The following is a 7,296-nucleotide window of genomic DNA, read 5'->3' as shown; positions in this document are numbered from 1 at the left end:
CTCAAGGCTATGACTCTAAAACTTGGGCCACAGTTCTACATCCAACTTTTTGGCTGTTAATTGGAGATAAGACTCACAGACATTCTGTCATTGGGCCCAACTTCAAACCGAGATTGTTATGTCTCAGGCTCCATAATACCAAGGATTATAACCATAAGCCACTGTTACCCATATTATGTGTTCTTAAAGCATCTGTCAATAATAATAGAAAACTATCACTATTACTAAAGACTCAAACCTGTAATCCTGGATATTTTAGAGGCTGAGATTTATAGGATCATGGTTTAAACATAGACTGGTCAAACAATTCAGAGTTTATCATCTTTTTAACCTGCTGGCCCCAGGTTTTAAATTCAGGCCTAAGCACTGTATATGAATTGCTTTTCATGAAGGCTAGTGCTCTACCTTTTGAGCCATAGAAACACTTGAAGTTTTTCCTGAGTAATTTATTACAGGGAAGAGGTAAGGTTATTGCACAGTCTGGCTCTGAACTGCCATCCAAAAACTAAGCCTTCAAAGTAGCAAATCAGAGATTCTTACCTTCAACTAAGCAGCATAAAAAAAAAAAAAAAAAAAAACCCTGAAGGTGTGGCTCTGGTGGCATAGTTTCAGCGTTGCTTGGAAAAAGTTAAGGAAATTCAAGCCTAAGTATTGACACATATGTACACAAAAGCATGTACATAAATATATATACACATAATAGGGATACAGGTGGACCCATTGCAACAATGAGATGTACAAGTCGTTATGTCGAAAATGAACTTTACAACTTTGGTGCGGGGGGTGGGGGCAAGGATTGGGTGGGAGGGCGGGGGGGGGGGGGGAGGATGGAAAGAGATTGGAAGGGGAAACACAGGAGGAGGCTACAATGCTTGATAAGAAATGTACTCATTATCTTGCCCATGTAATTGTGACTCCTCTGTACATGATTTTCACTATTAAAAATAAAAAAATATAAAATATATATATACATGGTCCTATACTCAATTCCCTGGGAGAAAAAGGATAAAAGTATTAAATTAAATTAGGACAAAAATAAGTAATTTAAATTGTTAAAAAAGAATCTACCATAGCACCGTGGTGGTGGCTCACACATGTATTCCTAGCTACTCAGGAGGCTGAGATCTGAGGATTGCTGTTCAGAGACAACCGAGGAAGGAAAAGTCCATGAGACTCTTATCTCCAAGGAACCACACAGAAAACTGGAAGTGGCACTGTAGCTAAACTGGTAGAGCACTAGTCTTGTGCTGAAGAGCTGAGGGCTATCACCCTGGCCCAGAGATCAAGCCCCATGACCAAGAAAAACAAACAAGCAAACAAAAAATAAAACTGCTATAAGCTGAATTGTGACTTAGGTGGGAAAGTGCTTTCTTCCCATAAAGGAGGTATGAGATCAATCCCCAGTTTTGTTCATACCAAAACAACCCAAGAAAAGAACACTAAGAACTATCTAACAATATATCACACATTGTAAAGAAAATAAAAACACGAATATAATTGAAAGAGCTAAAAGTAGAACCATGGCTCAATCGTGAACAGCAATACACAGCATCAAGAAGGTATTATTTTCCATAAAACAATCTATACATTGAATGCAATACTATGGTAATTCTTCACAGGAATTTGTATACATTAGTGGCACCATCAACTAAAAAAAATAAGCCTTGAGGATGGCCCACAGGAACTCAAAAGAAACAAGACATTTAGAAACATGCAAGTACATCTTTTTTGTTTTTAAATACAGCCTGAGAAACAACAATATGTATTCCTCATCTTAAGGACAAACATCTGCTGTATGGCAAAAAGCATTTTTTCCTGGAAGAAATATTCTATAGAGTGAGACACCAAATAAATAACCAAGAACTCAGAAGGTGTAACACCAAGAATGATAAAGTGCAAAGATAAACAAGTATCTGCCTGACTTTATGACAGGCCTTGCTTTATCAGAGAAACACCCCTGATGTCAATCAGCTCTAGGCTTCTCTCTGTGACAACACCTATATACTGAGGGGGCCTATGTCTGTCTTCTGCTGTTTGTTTGCTTGCTTACTCAGTAAAGCTATGCCAACTTTTCTTGCCATGGTGACTTCTGTGGAAATTCTTCTTCTGTGACCAAAGTCAAGGACTCTAAGTCAAGAGACCCTAATTCTAGAGGGAAATTTTAAAAAGCTCCACTTGGACACAGTGACTGTTGCTTCAATTATTTAAGAGCTGGGTGGGAGTGTAGCTCAGTGCTAGAGCACTTCTTCCATGCAGAAGACCCTGAGTTTGGTCTCCAACGATAGAGAAGGAGATGGATTATGAAAGATCAAAGACCCAAAGAATGAGGAAGACCAAGTGAGGATGCATCGCACCTGAAATTAAGATTTGCCACACTGAAGCATAGTAATTAAGACAGTCTGATATTAAAGCTGAAGAAACACAATAAGGAAACAATAGAGAAATGAGAACCAAACTTGTGTGGAAACTTGAGATCTGACACTAGACTATGCAATAAACAGCCACTAAGATAGCTAGCTATCTATATGAATATGATACAAAATAAACCATGTCTTAAACCTTTGCAAACAATTCCTAAAAACAAATAAGGACTCAAAGATAGAAAGTAACTCTTGGGAGCTTTAAGAATAATAAGTGTGTTTTAAGAATGGAGATTTATTTCCCAAAAGAAATTTTATATATATATATATATACATATATATATATATATAGGAATATAGGAAAATACCAACAAATTAGTGTATATTTCAACATAAAATCTTTAATTCAGTAAGTGACAGCAAGAGAAAGAAATCCATGTTCTCTTAAGGCTGAAGACAACACCCCACAACCCTTGCCCTAAAACTAGGTTCCTACAGTTCAGGAAGGGAAGGGGAACTCTTATGTGGACCAAGAGCATCCCCAGATGATATATGCACCTGGGACAACTAGGACGAGGAATCAGGGAGTTCCCAAGGTGAAGGAAGAATATTCCAGTGCCCTACATTTTATATATACAATTTTCAAATTTGGGGAGGGGAAAAAATACCAAAATGTTGAAATAAGGTTACAGGTTGAAACATTGTAACAATGAGAGGTATAAGACACTATATTAATAATGAAATTTATATCTTTGGATATGGGGGAAGGGAGGAGTTGGTGAGATAAGGATAGAAGGTACGGTATGCTAAAAACAAAGTAGAGGGTAACAATGTTTGAAAGGATATGTACTCATTACCTTACCTACGTAATTGTAAACCCTCCCTAGAGTGCCTTTACAATAAAAAGCCATTATAACACTCATCCTAAAACCAGGCAGAGACTCATCATAGAAATAGAACTATTGACCCATTTCTTTGATGAACATTGATGCAAAAACAAAATTTTGGCAAATCAACTTCAAATATTCGTCAAAAAATTATCCACCACAATCAAACAGGTTTCATTTCACGGATGCAAATCTTGTTCAATATATGCAAATCAATTAATATAATCCATCGCATCAACAAGAGCAAGGATAAGAAACACATGGTTATTTCAATAGATGCAGAAAAAGCATTTGACAAGATCCAACACCCCCTTATGTTGAAAGCTCTGGAAAAATTAGGAATTCATGTAACATTCCTCAATACAATAAAGGCTGTATATCACAAACCGACAGCCAGCATTATACATAATGGTGAAAAACTAAAGCCATTTCTTCGTAACTCAGGAAAGAGACAAGTATGTCCACTCTATCCACTTCTCTTCAATTTACCATTACAATGATAGCTACAGCAATAAGACAAGATGCAAACATAAAAGGGATCCAAATAGAGAATGATGAAGTAAAACTCTCCCTCTTGCAGATGACATGATTTAGTATTTAAAGAATTCCATGGACTCCACTCCCAAATTACTCCAGCTGATTCGAAAATTTGGCAAAGAAGCAGGGTATAAAATTAATCCTCAAAAATCAATGGTTTTTCTGTATGCCAGCAATAAGAAATGTGCAGATGAAATTAGGAAAGCAACTTCTTTTGTAATAACCCCACAAATAATAAAATACTTCGGAGTTAACTAAAGAAGTGGACCTCTATGATCTAAACTTTAAAAACTTGAAAAAGGAAATCAAAGCAGAACTTAGAAAGTGGAAAAACCTCCGTAGCTCCTGGATCAGAAGGATCATTATCGTGAACATGGCAATACTTCCCAAAGGTATCTACAAATGCAATGCAATACCTGTCAATATTCCAACCTCATTCTTCAAGGAAATAGAAGAAGCAATCCAAAAATTCATATGGAACAATAAAATATTGAGTATGGGAAAACGATTCTTAACAGAAAAAAAGACAGTGCTAGAGGAATATCAATACCAAATTACAAATTCGACTACAAAGCCATAGTAATCAAAACAGTGTAGTACGGCACAAGAAGAGACCTCAGGACCAATGGCATAGTATTGAAAACCCAGAAAGGAACCCACAGACCTTTAGATATCTATTCTTTGATAAGGGAGGAGCTAAAACAATAGAATGGAAGAAAGACAGCCTCTTCAGTAAATGACAAAATTGCTTAATCACCTGTAGAAAACTAAGCTAGATCAGTATTTATCATCCTGTAACAGAATCACCTCCAAATGGATCAAAGTACTTAAAGTCAAAGAGGACACGCTGAAAACATTAAAGGACAGAATAGGGGAAACCCCAGGTCTCCTTGGCACAGGTTGAATTTTTTTGTAATAGAGATCCTGAAACACAACAAATAAAAGAATTGTTGCACAAATGGAATTGCATGAAGCTGTAGAGATTCTACATGGCAAAGGTCATAGTTAGCAAGATCAATAGGAAGTGCACGTATTGGGAGAAGATCTTCACTAGCCATAGAACCGATAAGGGTCTCATATCTAAAATATACTTTGAACTCAAAAAATTAAATCACTTACCAACAAATCCTCACAGAAACAATTGCCTGATAAATAAGTGGGCTAAATACTTAAAGAGAAACTTCAATGAAGAGGAAATAACAAAGGCCAATAGACATATGAAGACATGCTCAACCTCTCTAGATATAAAAGAAATGCAAATGAAAACAACATTGAGATTCCACCTCATCCCAGTTAGAATAGCAATAATGAAGAAATCTATATGATAGAGGGTTAGAATTCCATTGTGTATACATACCACATTTTCTTGATCCATTTATCTACTGAGGGGTGTCTGAGTTGGTTCCATATCTTAGCTATGGGAAAAAATGCTGCAATAAACATACTTGTGCTGTTACCTTTAGTGTTGTCTTATTTATGATGATTCGGGTAAATGCCCAAAAGTGGGATTGCTGGGTCATTGGGAAGCTCTATGTGGAGTCATTTGAGGAACCTTCATGCTACTTTCCAAAGTGGTTGAAAAAGTTGACACTCCCACCAACAATTGCCCAATTTGTTAGGAAGTGGAAAGACTTGGAGTAAATTATATTAAGTGAAATAACCCAGGCCTAAAGAAACATAGGTCCCATGGTTCCCCTTATTTGAAATAAATAGTATATGTCTGAGACAAGCAGAAAAGGTCAGACAAGTAGATATTAGGTGAAATGAACCCATGGATAAGGACTCAAATTTTTTTCTTTCTTGAGATTGTTCCTAACATATTTATAAGATGGTTTCTTTGTTGCATTGTATGTCCTTCCCCCATGGTATAACCTCTGTTTTCACTGTATTTCATGTTCGTACAATTTGTGGAGGGGAAGGAAGTAAGTTGTTTAAATAGGGATACAAGTGGACCCATTGTAACAATGAGATGTTCAAGAAGTTATGTAGAAAAACAAACTGTACAACTTTGGGGCAGAGCAAGATGTGAGGGTAGGGATGGTAAGGGGAAACAAAAGAGGAGGCAGCAATGCTTGATAAGAAATGTACTCATTAACTTCTTCATGTAATTGTAACCCCTCTGTATGGTATTTTCACAATATAAAAATTATTAATATAAAAAAGAACTCTAAAAACAACAGATGCTGCAGGGGATGTGGCCAGAATGGAACCCTACTGAATTCTTAGTGGTAGTTTAAACATGTTCAACAATTTTGGAAAGTAATATGGAGGCTTCTCAAAAGACTCCGCATAGAACTCCCTTATGAACCAGCAATCCCACTTTTGGGAATTTACTCGAACGACCACAAACAAAGCCATAGTAAGTCTACCAGCACAAGATGTTTATCACAGCACTGTTTACCATAGTTAGGATATGGAAGCAACCCAGGTGCCCCTCAGTAGATGAGTGGATCATGAAAATGTGGTATATATACACAATGGAATTCTATGCCTCCATCAGAAAGAATGACATTGCATTATTTGTTAGTAAATGGAAAGACATGGAAAAAAATTATGTTAAGTGAAGTAAGCCAAGCCCAAAGAAACATAGTTCCAATAGTTTCCCTTATTTACAATAACTCATATATGTCTAAGACAAGTAGAAAACGTCAAAAGCCATGTATATGACCAGATAAGATGAAGTTAAACGAAATGAACACCAAATAGGGACATAATTGGTTATTCCTTTCTTGCTATTGTTTCTAATGTATTTATAAGGTACCATGTGATTTTTTTTTGTTGCTTTGTATGTTCCATGGTATAACGCCTGTTTTCACTGTATTTGATGTCAGTATAATTTGGGAAGGAGAAGGGAAAAAGCTCAATGTTTTGATAGGGATACAGGTCGACTCACTGTAACAGTGAGATGTACAAACACTATGTTGAAAAACAAACTTTACAATTTAGCAGGGGCTGGGAGGAGTGTAGTTGTGGAGATAGGAGGGAAGGAATGGTAGGGGAAAAACAAAGGATGAGCAACAATGCTTGATAAGAAATGTACTCATTTCCTGTCTCATGTAAATGTAACCCCTGTCTACAATATTAAAAAAAGAAAAGAAAAACAGTTCATCATGCTCTGTGGCAGGTGAAACACTGGTTTGGAAGGACAGAATCATTGCAGGCTCCCAGCCCAGAACCCAGGGCGATGCTGTCTATAGCCTGGAAGGGAGCCCTGAAACACTCTGTGTATGGCCTTCATTCCCTTGGGGCCACAATGGCACTGTCACCTGGGAAGACACAGACCAGAACGACGGCAGTGTACCAGGTGAGGATGAAGAGGTCCATGGGCAGAACCTCCTTGTTGCAGTTGAAGCTGTAGTGGGTTGGTGATTGTGGCAGCATCCCATCTCTTGTCCCATAATCCCCAGCTAAACAAGCCACAGCCAAAAGAGGAGGCGGGGCAGATGGTATAGAAGCCTAGGAAGAGGTGGTGGGACCAAATTATCTCAAAACAGGGCTGTCCTAAAATATCT

Source organism: Dipodomys spectabilis, unplaced genomic scaffold (assembly GCF_019054845.1).
Source record: "Dipodomys spectabilis isolate Male_0828 unplaced genomic scaffold, ASM1905484v1 ptg000583l, whole genome shotgun sequence".
Lineage (NCBI taxonomy): Eukaryota > Metazoa > Chordata > Mammalia > Rodentia > Heteromyidae > Dipodomys > Dipodomys spectabilis.
This window is presented reverse-complemented; position numbering follows the sequence as displayed.